The 12280-nt window shown below is 39.5% G+C and overlaps 1 pseudogene; it reads right to left on the bottom strand.

Moving 5' to 3' along the window:
- Window positions 1-4883: 4883 nt before the first annotated feature.
- Window positions 4884-5913, bottom strand: LOC100461124 (aldo-keto reductase family 1 member B1-like; annotated as a pseudogene).
- Window positions 5914-12280: the final 6367 nt, after the last annotated feature.

Genomic DNA, 12280 nt, shown 5'->3' on the forward strand with positions numbered 1-12280 from the left:
AATGTAATTATTCATGATCACACTTATACCTAAGAATCTGAATTCCAGCCAGTTTCTTACATCATTGTTGGTCTTGGGTTTTGAGTGGTTTTTCATTTTATCACATATAAAGGGTAATTAACTTGCTATTTTTCTGAGCTTAGATGAAAATAATTTAAGGGAAAACTATCAGTTAGCATTCCAAAGAATCTAAGCTCATTAAAGAAGTGACCAGGGTCTGAGAAATAAATATAGATATATAAATATATATATAAGAAATATAAATACATATGAAATATATAAAAATATATATATTTGTATAAAATATATGTGTATATATAACTTATATATAACATGTATATATAACAATACCAAGATTACATCAAGAGGAATTTGAAAGGTTCTATTTGCTTCGCATTTTATTAAACTCTATATTCATTTCTTGAATATCTTTATTTACAAAGTTCTGTCTAAATAAAAGAGAGACTCAAAATTGGTTAAGGAATGAAAACTTAAAAACAATTCTAAGAAATGCTCTTAGAATCAGAACAATTAACCTGGAGAAGAGTAAACAGAAATCTAACTTCAAACAGGGGGACAGGAGCATTTATAAACAGCATCCTTTACTGGGAAATACTCAAATGGAAGTAATTCTTAGGTGCATTATGAGGGACTAAATTGGATAAAACAATAAACTTTCTTCTTGAAAGGAATAGATGAGTTATATATTTTCTTATTTTTTTCTAGAAGAATTTTTAAAGTTATAGAATCACTTGCCTAAAATAGCTTAAATTTGGTTCTATACGAAGTCCAATCAGTAGATATATTGAAGTCTTCTTTAGAACTTTGAGTTCCTGAAAGTAAAAAATTCATCTCCCAAGCTCTTTAACCTGATGTACAGCTACAGCAAACTCTAACAAAAGAAAACCCTAGATATCATTTTCTTTAATAGGGTGCAATGATAAAAATCAGGACATAATATGTCCCAAATAATGACTTTTAATCCCTCTAGGAAGCAACTCATTGTTTCTGTTTTAAACATTATAATTTCAATTTTGAAATATATTTCTGGTTCTAAACATAATTCTAACTGCATTTTTAGAACTTTGTTAGGACAAAAATTAAAAAATAAAAAATATCATTAAATAATACAGTTTTTCTGTAGTGGTATTATACTGGTTCCTTAGCTTGAAACATATAAGTCTTCCAGAATATATTAAAATATACAAAATTCTGTTCCTTCACTATCACTGAAGACCCTCATTACTCTACCTTATGGGTAAAATATCTCCAAGTACTAAGAAAGGACTCTGTGTTTAAGCCTGCCTAAAATTCAAGGGATCCAAAAGTCTCATGAGAGATTTGACAAAGTGAAGCCTTAGTGAAAATGTTTGAGTTTTTCCTACTCTTAAAGAATCCCAAGGGTTTTTTTAAACTGACTGTCACTCTTGCAATTGGTGTAGCAAAGTGCATTGATCTCCTGTTGGTGTATATTCACTCATTACATTTAGTGTAGTTTTTTTAATGTTGCCGATCTAGATTTAAATTGAACTTGTCATGCTGGAGTGCATGTGTCCTGGTTCTGAATCGCTCCTGTTCTTGTTGCTATAGTGACCAGCAGACATCAGAAGGAAAGTGGAAAAGAGGAATCTTCATTTAAGCAGGCATGTCCATCTGACACCCCTGCAAGCAGTAGTTCTCTTTACTTTTGTACCTTTTAAGGTTAATGTAGCAAAAGGAGTTATCCTATTTTGCAGGTTCAGCTTTTATTCTCAGAACTTTTAAAAAGTATATTTTGGGTTAATACTAAAGTAATAAGGGTAAAAATGCCAGAATTTAAGAGAAAAGCAAAGATTATTTTTATTCTGGAGTACAGTGGTCCCATTATCTTAGAAAAGTATTTCATGGTTTTCACTATTTTCATTTTAGTTTTTCAAGCAGAAGTTCTCAACCAGGAACACATTTGCACCCCAGGGGACCTTTGACAATGTCTGAGATTTTGGTTATCACAAAGAGGGGGTGCTCCTGCTGGCACCTAGTGGGTAGAAGCTAGGGATGCTGCTAAACACGCTACAATGCATAAGACAGTCCCCTGCAATAAGAAATTATCTGACTCAAAATATTAATAGTACTGAGACTGTGAAATCCTACTTTAAAGCAATGGTGGCACATTTTAAAAACTGATACTACTCTGTGAATCTCCTAGGATGACAAGTTGACAATTCTGAATAAGGGCTGATATTCTAATTCTTGGAATGGGGTGGGCAGAAAAAAAGACAAGATATTTAGACATCCGTCTAGTACATTACTCTTCACATCCATAAGCCATAGAGAGAAAGCATTTCCACAGGAAAATATTTGAGTATTTCTCAACCATTTATTTGATCAATCCTGTTTCTATTGTGCAATTGTAAAAAACTTTTCTCATTTTCACTTGTCTTAAAAAATACAAGACTGAGAAGTAGATAAGAGTTCAGTCTTAGTCATGTGACAATTTCTTGGGGTCTACGCTGGGTTTCTGGAGCTGCTATTTATGATGATAAAGAGCAGTATCGGTTGAGTCTTGGGAACCCACCTTGAAGCCTCGGTGCATATTTTCCTGGATGTATTGCATTTTGGAAAATAGAGTTTAGGTCCATAGAAAGTTGATTTTCTTTGTTCAAGTCACTTAAAAACCCTGAGTTTAAGTAATTTTATATGAACAACAGATGAATAAGGGAGAGCATACAAGTAAGTGGGCACCGGGCTATGCTCAAAAGAGATGGATTTCACGTTCAACAAGATAAATGAAACACTTAGCAAGGCTGACCACAGTGTGTTTATTCCACCACTTCCCTCAGCCCTCAGGTTTCCCCTTCATGGACTGTGGTACTTCAGGAATTTATGATAGGGAATGTCAGACATTTCTTCTTTCTTAAAATTGAGTTGGTACAACATAGGTGTGTTGTAAGCCTCTGCTGCAGGGAAAAAACAAAGATGAAAAGATAATTCTCTAAGTTCATTTCTCCTGGACTTCTCAAAGGAAACTGTTATATTATGTATCGGTCTTAAAGGCAAATGATGCAGGATCTCTTCTAGAGTAGTATTTTTGTCTCCTTGGTATCCATTCTCCCTTTTCTGACATCGATCCTTTGATTATCCTTTGGGGCATCATTACCCTCACCTCTTCTCAGTTTATATGATTTAAACTGGGTTGGCCCTATCTCCAACTCCACAGGATAAGCACAGACTCAAGATCTTTCCAAGAAGTATCTCCTTGTTTATAAATGTAATTCAGAGACAGGCAATGAAAACATGATCAGGCAATGAGATATATATTTGAAGTTTATTGGACATAATTGACAGCTGTGGGGTACAAACAACTAAAAATTAAGGCAATAAGGAGAAAAAAGCAGAGTCTGGAGAAAGAGAAAGACTAACCCTGACATAATTTGAGCAACTGGATCCAGCAGCACCTGAAGTCAGATACCCATGGATAGTTTAGTTATATGCACCAATAAATACATCATCTTTTCTGTTTAAGCCAGTTTGATTTCATTTTCTGCTTTTCAAAACCAAAAGTGCTGAAAATGTAGTAAGGGGGAAAAAAATAGAAATATGAAATAGCTGAAAATCAGATGACATTTGTGTCTTAGCAAATGATGTGCTTATTCCTTTTATCTTTCCTTTAATATGTAAACTTAATTTCAAAGAGATATTTCAACCAATTTAGCCAATTTGTTTCTTGTCTGACACTCTTTTTTTCTCCTAATGGATGTGTTACATTTTGGAAGATTGACTCTGGTTCCACAGAGACTTGATTTTCTTTGTTCTTAGTATCACAGAATAGCCTCCCAATGAATAAAAGCAAATTTTAGTTCACTGTTATCTATTGTGTAGTGAAAATGATTGACTTGCTAAACACCAGCCATGAGACCAGTCAATCTTGTTGATTCAACAAAAGTATCACCTGCCATCAAGAAATCTTTTCAGCTCCTGAAGCTAACTTGCAAAATATTTATAATAATCATGCCTGAAAATGTTGAACATAGTTAAGATTCTTTATCTCCTTTATTGAGTAATAATTTGAGAAATAAGAGAGAAGAAGTATTCAATCAGAAGAGCAATCTTGAACTGTAAACACTATTTAAAAACAAATAATTGTTTTATCTCTGAGTGGTAAGACTCAGCAAACTTTCTTGACTAAATGATCCTTTGTCAGTTATGGATCTATTGCAAATTAAAATTAGCATCATCAGAATTTGGGAAATTTAAGCATTAATTATACAACAGAATACATTGAGATTATTTTTTTTTCACCAAAGCACTTTTTATTTGAGGCAAACAGACGTCTTGCTGAAGGGATTACAGTTCCAAGCAGTCAAAACTCAACCATTGGCCAGGTGCAGTGACTCACGCCTGTAATCCCAGCACGTTGGGAGGCTGAGTTAGGAGGATCCCGAGGTCAGGAGATGGAGACCATCCTGGCTAACACAGTGAAACCCCGTCTGTACTAAAAATACAAAAAATTAGCCAGGCATGGTGGCAGGTGCCTGTAGTCCCAGCTACTCGGGAGGCTGAGGCAGGAGAATGGCATGAACCTGGGAGGCAGGGCTTGCAGTGAGCCAAGATCACGCCACTGCACTCCAGCCTGGGTAACAGAACGAGACTCCGTCTCAAAAAAAAAAAAAAAAAACCTTAACTGTTAGTGGCACTATTTTGACCTGGTATATTTTGCTTCCCTTTGGTCAGAAAAGGGTATTCAGGTTATACTTTCCCCAGAGGGGCAAAAAGAACAAAGCAAACTAGAAGAGACTTCTACTCTACTAACACTGCTCTTCAGTTCCAACATCAACCTAGACAAGCCCTTGCTGGCTGCTCTGCAGGTTGCTGTCCCACTGCTGAGTGACACAGGCCAGGCCATACTACAGTTGCAAGAAAAAAATGAGATAGGAAACACAGGTATAGGTCACTTGGGGATAAGCAGGCATCCACAGCTTAAAAACTTCTTGGAAGGGGTAGTCCTTGTGGAAGGCACAGCTCACCAAGGCACAGACCCTCCACTTCCTGTTGTAGCTGAGTAAGGTGGTCATATCCTGGCTGCTCAGTTCAAAGTCAAAGACCTTAAAGTTCTCAGCAATGCATTCTGGTGTCACAGACTTGGGGATCACCTCCAAGTTCCTCTGCCTGGGGGAACTGGATGAGAATCTGGGCTGAGGTTTTATTGTTCTTGGCTGCGATCACTTTGATCCTGGGATCCTCCAGGATGGAAGGGGCCTCAGACTTGGCCCAGGGTCTGTCAGGAGAGCCAAGGGGGCTATAGGTGGTCACCAAGATGCCTTTGGACTGGCAGTACTGGATTAATGGCTCCTGAGTGAGGCACAGGTGGCACTCAATCTGGTTAACTGCCGGCTTATACCTTAAGCCAGGTTTCTTTAAGATCCTCTCCACCTGGAGATGATTACAGTTGGAGATGCAAATAGTTTTCACCAGCTCTTCATCCACCAGCCCTTCATCCACCAGCTCTTCCATGGCTGCCCATGTGTTCACAATGTTGGTGTCATTGGGAACCACGTTGTCCAACTCATCCAATGGGAAAAATTCCTTTCCAGGCTTAAAGCTGGTCAGCCGGTGAATAAGATGGAGGTCCAGGTAGTCCAACTTCAGGTTGCTGAGCGTCTTCTGGCAGGCTTCTTTCACCAGGACCTTCTTATGGTATGCGCACCACAGCTTGCTGATGAGCCTCATGCTTCACCACCTGCTCCCTAAGCGGTCCCTGAATGGCTACCCCTACCTCATTCTCATTCTGGTACATGTAGGCGCAGTCGATATGGAGTACCTGACATCGATTGCCACCTTCACAGCCTTGGTTACCTAGCCTGGAGGGGACTTCCAGGTGCCAAGCCCCAGGATGGGCATCTTGGTGCTGTAGGTGAGGACAAGGTGGCTTGCCATGGCTGCCGCACTCCCCAGACCCCCGCCCAGAACCATACATTGAAATTTTTAATATCTAAGTTATCAGGAAAACCCAAGTGGTAATTAGTAATGCAAAGTTTGGGGAAAGTTTTCATTCGAATACAAATATTGTTATTGTTATCTTTAAGTCATGGTTCCTCAAAATTGGCTGCATACTGGAATCACTTGGGTTTTTAAAATACTGATAATTGAGATACATCGTATAGAGTACTGCCTGCATTAGAGATGTGTAAAAACCTCTCCAGGTGATTGTAATGTGCAAAGTTTGAGCATAATTGCTTTAAGTCAATTCTACCATTTTAGTGTTCATATAAATCACGTGGGGGTGTTGTTAAAATCAGTTTCTGATTCAGTGGGCCCGGAATGCAGTCCAAGATTCTGCATTTCTAACTCTGCTGTTGCTGGTGTGGGTACCACATTTGGAGTTGCAGGGATCTAAGGCATTGGTTGCGTTTTTGGAGTAAATGGGTATAGTAGAATTTTCTAGTGTCCACCCACTGCCTTTCTTAAGACTGGAAATCTCTTGTGATGAGGACGTTTGTGGTCACTGAACTTGACCTGCAGAGGACATTCTGTTGTAATGAAGACTTGTTGAGAGTGGGTTGATGGTACTACCTTTGCAAAGGGTGCAGGAAAGGAGAACTGGTTTCTCCTTTCTTTCTTAAGCTTTCTGATTTCACACCCTCTGGCTCTGTTCAAAGGGGAGCTTGGCAAAATGGCAAAGCTTGACTTTTACACCTTCTCCCACACTTTGCCCTTCTGCTCTCCTCCTGGCCTACTAGCCAAGCCAGCCACTTTCCTGAAGCCGGTTTCTCGGATTTACTAATGAAAATACAGTTTTGAAGATCTTACTCCCTCCAGTTGCACCCCAGTGGGAGACTCTTAACTGATTCCAGGTTGGCAGCCCTCTTTGTGGATAATTCAGGAATGTTACGAACTTCCATTTGAAAGTGGGGATGAAATCTCCTTTCCTTTGCCTTGTGTTCAGTGTTCCGCTGACTCACTGCTTCCCAAAACAACATCCTTTTCTGAAATAAGATGTAGTTGCAAATATATTATAGTTTGTGATATATTAGCACCCACACCTTATTATTATAGCCCATGAGCTAAGGTGCTAACTTCAACAAAGACCCCAACCCTATGTCTCAAAAAACCTAATCAAATTCTGTTTGGTCTACTTAAATAGTAGACAATATAAACATAACAACATGGAGGAAATTTTATTTTCTTAGCAGCAAAGTCATCACCAAGGAAGTGGTTTTTGCAGGTGAATGTTTTTGATAAGTTTGGATAGAGTGGGAAGTGAGATCTTTTAAGGGCATACGTAAGGAAAAAAATAAAAGTTTGCTCTTAGAGTTGAATACAATGCATTTATTTGGCCAAGTGAGGTATATAAGTTGAGCACAGGAGCTGAGAACAGCCGAAAAGACTTTTGGCAGCTGTGTCAGGAAGAGGGAAGAGAGATGGTATCACTAATGGAGAGAATAATTTGTTTAGGGCAGGTGGAGATTAGACATCTGGAGGAAATTTCAGTGCATTTAAAAAAATGTTTTATTTTTAATTTTTATGGATATATAGTAAGTGTATATACTTATGGAGTACATGAAATGTGTTGATAGAAGCAGGCAATGCGTGATAATCACATCATGGAAAATGAGCTATCTATCCATTCAAGTATTTATCCTTTGTGTTACAAATAATCCAATTATAATTTTTTATTTTAAAATTTACAATTTTTATTGACTATCATCACCCAGTTGTGGTATCAAATATTAGGTCTTATTTATTCTTTCTAACTATTGTTTTTTGTACTCAAATACTCCCGGTGCCCCCTCACTACCCTTCCTAGGCTCTGGTAACCATCACTCTATTTTCTATATCAGTGAGTTGATTTTTAGATCCCACAAATAAGTGAGAACATGTGATGTTTGTCTTTCTGTGCCTGGCTTATTTCACCTAACATAGTGACCTCCAGTTCCATCCATGTTGTTGCAAATGATGGGGTGTCATTCTTTTTTTATGGCTGAATAGTACTCCATTGTGTATATGTATCACATTTTCTTCACCTGTTCATCTGTTGATGGACATTTAGGTTGCTTCCAAATGTTGGCTATTGTGAACAGTGCTGCAACTAATGTAGGAGCTCGGATACTGCTTCTATGTACTGTTTACCTTTCTTCTGGACACATACCCAGCAGTGGGCTTGTGGGATCAAATAGTATCTCAATTTTTAGTTTTTTTTGAGGAAACTCTAAACTGTTCTACATAGTAGTTGTATTAATTTACACTCTCACCAACAGCATACAAGGGTTCCCTTTTCTCCACATCCTTGCCAGCATTAGTTATTGCCTGTCTTGTTGATATAAGCTATTTTAACTGTGGTGAGGTGATATATCATTGTAGTTTTGATTTGCATTTCTGTAATGATCAAGATGCGGGGTGCCTTTTTATATGGCTGTTTGCCATTTGTATGTCTTTTGAGACACATCTATTCAAATTGCTTGCACATTTTTAAATTGGATTATTAGATTATTTTCCCTATAGAGTTGTTTGAGCTTCTTATACATTCTGGTTATTAATCTCTTGTCACTGGGGTGATTGGCAAATATTTTCTCCCATTCTGTGAGCTTCCTCTTCACTTTGTTGATTGTTTCCTTTGCTGTGCAGAAGCTGTTTAACTTGATATTGACCCCATTTGTCCATTTTTGCTTTGGTGGCCTGTGTTTTTGGGGTATTACTCAAGAAAATTTTGCCCCAGACAATGTCATGGAGAGTTTCCCCAATGTTTTCAGGTGGTAGTTTCACGATTCGAGGTCTGATATGGTTTGACTCTATGTTCCCACCCAAATCTCATCTTGTAGCTCTCATAATTCCCACGTGTTTTGGGAGGGACCTGGTGGGAGATGATTGAGTTATGGGGGTGGGTATTTCCCATGCTGTTCTCCTGAGAGTGAATGGGGCTCATGAGATCTGATGGTTTTAAAAAGGGGAATTTTCCTGCACAAGCTCTTTTTTTGCCTGCTGCCATCCACATAAGATGTGACTTGCTCCTTCTTACATTCCACCATGATTGTGAGGCCTCTCCAACCATGTGGAACTGTGAGTCCAATTAAGCCTTTTTCTTTTATAAACCGCCTCTCGGGCACGTCTTTATCAGTAGTGTGAAAATTAACTAATACGATAAATTGGTAATGGGAGTGGGGGCTGCTGAAAAGGTACTGAAAATATGGAAGCGACTTTGGAACTGGATAACAGGCAGAGAGGTTAGAACAGTTTGGAGGGCTCAGAAGAAGACAGGAAAATATGGGAAAGTTTGGAACTTCCAAGAGACTTGTAGAATGGCTTTGACTAAGATTCTGACAGTGATATGAGCAATAAGGTCCAGGCTGAGGTGGTCTCAGATGGAGATGAGGAAGTTGTTGGGAGCTGGAGCAAAGGTGACTCTTGTTATGTTTTAGCAAAGAAACTGCCAGCATTTTGCCCCTACCTTACAGATGTGTGGAACCTTGAACTTGAGAAAGATGATTTAAGGTATCTGGCAGAAGAAATTTCTAAGCAGCAAAGCATTCAAGATGTGACTTAGGTGCGGTTAAAGGCAGTTTTATAAGGGAAGCAGAGCATAAAAGTTTGGAAAATTTGTAGCCAGACAATGCCATAGAAAAGAAAATCCTATTTTCTGAGGAGAAAGTCAAGCCAACTGCTAAAATTTGCATAAGTAACACAAAGAATCAATGTTAATCCCCAAGACAATGGGGAAAATGTCTCCAGGGCATGTCAGAGGCCTTCACTGCAGCCCCTCCCATCACAAGCCCAGAGGCCTAGTAGGAAAAAGTAGTTTAGTGGGCTGGGCCCAGGGTCCTCAAGCTGTGTGAAGCCTAGGGACTTGGTGCCCTGTGTCCCAGCTGCCCAGCCAGGGCTGAAAGGGGCCAAGATAGAGCTCAGACTATGGCTTCAGAAGGTGCAAGCCTCAAGCCTTGGCAGCTTCCATGTGGTGTTGAGCCTGCCAGTTCACAGAAGTCAAGAACTGACGTTTGGGAACCTTGCCTAGATTTCAGAAGATGTATGGAAACACCTGGATGCCCACGCAGGAGTTTGCTGTAGGGGCAGGGTCCTCATGGATAACCTCTGTTAGGGCAGTGCAGAGGGCAATGTGGGGTGGGACCTTCCACACAGAATTCCTACTGGGGCACTGCCTAGTGGAGCCTTGAGAAGAGGGCCACCATCCTCCAGACCCCAGAATGGTAGATCACTGACAGCTTGCACCCTGCGCTGGGAAAAGCTGCACACACTCAAGGCCAGCCCATGAAGGCAGCCTGGAGGGAGGCTGTACCCTGCAAAGCCACAGGGGCAGAGCTGCCCAAGACTATGGGAACCTACCTCTTCCATCAGCGCAACCTAGATGTGAGACATGGAGTCAAAGGAGATCATTTTGGAGCTTTAAGATTTGACTTCCCTGCTGGATTTCAGACTTGCATGGGGCCTGTAGCCCCTTGGTTTTGGCCAATTTCTCCCATTTGGAATGGCTGAATTTATCCAATGCCTGTACCCCCATTTTATCTAGGAAGTAACTAACTTGCTTTTGATTTTACAGGCTCATAGTGGAAGGGATTTGCCTTGCCTCAGATAAGACTTTGGACTGTAGACTTTTGAGTTAATGCTGAAATGAGTTGAGACTTTGCGGGACTGTTGAGAAGGCATGACTAGTTTTGAAATGTGAAGATACGAGATTTGGGAGGGGCCAGAAGTGGAAAGATGTGGTTTGGCTCTGTGTCTCCACCCACATCTCATCTTGTAGCTCTCATAATTCCCAAGTGTTGTTGAAGAGACCCGATGGGAGATGATTGAATTGTGGTGGCAGTTCTTTCCCATGCTGTTCACCTGATAGTGAATGGGTCTCATGAGATCTGATGGTTTTAAAAATGGGAGTTGTCCTACACAAGCTTTTTTTTTGCCTGCCGCCATCCACGTAAGATGTGACTGGCTTCTCCTTGCATTCCACTATGATTGTGAAGTCTACCAATCCACGTGGAACTGTGCATCCACTTAAGCCTCTTTCTTTTGTAAATTGCCCAGTCTCAGGCACGTCTTTATCAGTGGCATGAAAACGAACTAATACAAGGTCTTACATTTAAGTCTTTAATCATTTTGATTTGACTTTTGTATATGGCAAGAGAGAGGAGTCTAGTTTGATTCTTTTGCATATGGTTGTCCAATTTCCCCAGCAACATTAATTGAAGAGACTGTCTTTTCCCCAGTGTCTGTTCTTGGCACCTTTGTTGAAAATCAGTTCAGTGTATGTGTGCGGGTTTGTTCCTGGGTCTGTACTCTGTTCCATTGGTCTATGTGTCTGTTTTCATGCCAATACCATGCTGTTTTGGGTACTATAGCTCTTTAGTATAATTTGAAGTCAAATAATGTGATTCTACTAGTTTGTTCTTTTTACTTAAGACAGCTTTAGCTATTCTGGGTCTTTTATGGTTCCATATAAATTTTAGAATGGGTTCTATCTATTTTTTTGAAAAATATTATTGATAGGGATTACACTGAATCTTTAGATTGCTTTGGATATTATGGAGATTTTAACAATATTGATCTTTCTAATCTGTGAACATTGAACATCTTTACATTTTGGTGTCCTCTTCTTCAATTTCTTTCATCAAAGTGTTTTATAGTTTTTATTATAGAGCTCATTTACTTCTTTGGTTAATTCCTAGGTATTTAATTTTATCAGTTCATTTCTTCAACATGATGTGTACTAGGAATCATTTTTCTTATTGCTTTGTGGCACCCATAGTAAACAACCCATTTCTTATGAACACAGTGGGGCATTTTGGTATCTACTTTATAATCGTAAAATGTAAATTAAGTTATATCACTCCTATACTCAAAATTTTCTAGTAGTTCTCCACTATATGCAGAGTAGAAGCTAATGGCTTTATGGTTATCCTCAAGATCCCACATGATGGCTTTCTGACCTCATCTCTTTTTCCCGGCTTCCACACCTCACTGTTCTTAGTACAGGTATCTACATTTCCTTCCTGTGTCCTTTACATTAGCTCTTCCCTCCCTCTAGAACACTTTGCTTAGAAATATCTGCAGGGCTTTTTTCTCCACTGCTTCAGGCTTTGCTCAAATGCCTCCTTCTCAGCAGATAGATTTAAAGTGGCTATGCTCCCTCCCTGCTTCCCAACACATTTGCCATGCTCTACTTCATTCTTCCATACCGCTTTTCTCAGTATGCTTCAGAATGTATTTATGTATTATTTTCATTGTTCTCCTCCACTGTCTCAAATGCAAGCTCCGTGGAGCCAGGGAGTCTATCTATTCAATGATGCATCTTCAGCAT

This window comes from Pongo abelii, chromosome 2 (genome assembly GCF_028885655.2).
Source record: "Pongo abelii isolate AG06213 chromosome 2, NHGRI_mPonAbe1-v2.0_pri, whole genome shotgun sequence".
Classification (NCBI taxonomy): Eukaryota; Metazoa; Chordata; class Mammalia; order Primates; family Hominidae; genus Pongo; species Pongo abelii.